Raw genomic sequence first — 428 nt, 5'->3', positions numbered from 1 at the left:
TGAAATTGAAAATGAAAAGCGTGGGGCGCATGTAATACACTTGAATTGATATGAAAAGTAATATATGAATGTATGTATGTGGGTATATGAATAACGACCGCTTAAAATCGATTTAAAAGTTCTACTTTCGCTGTAGAAATTTTAGGTCTACGTTATGTAGTTTGACTATTGTCAATTAAATCGAATGCTTTGTATTGCATGCGCTCCACGTTTTTCATTTTCAATTACATAGATTGTTTATAATGACTTTTGCTAAAATTTCAAAATCAAAAGTTATCAAAACAAATTATATGGGACTGAGAAGTATTATTTTCTACTTTTTAGTCCATTTATAAAAGCGCTGTATATTAAAAAGTTTTTTTATATTATTTATTTTTTTTATTATTATTACAACGCTTTTATCAACTTGCAATGTTGTGTTCCAGAAA

This window comes from Rhagoletis pomonella, unplaced genomic scaffold (assembly GCF_013731165.1).
Source record: "Rhagoletis pomonella isolate Grant_MI unplaced genomic scaffold, Rhpom_1.0 Rhpom_scaffold_00493, whole genome shotgun sequence".
Taxonomy (NCBI): Eukaryota; Metazoa; Arthropoda; class Insecta; order Diptera; family Tephritidae; genus Rhagoletis; species Rhagoletis pomonella.
This window is presented reverse-complemented; position numbering follows the sequence as displayed.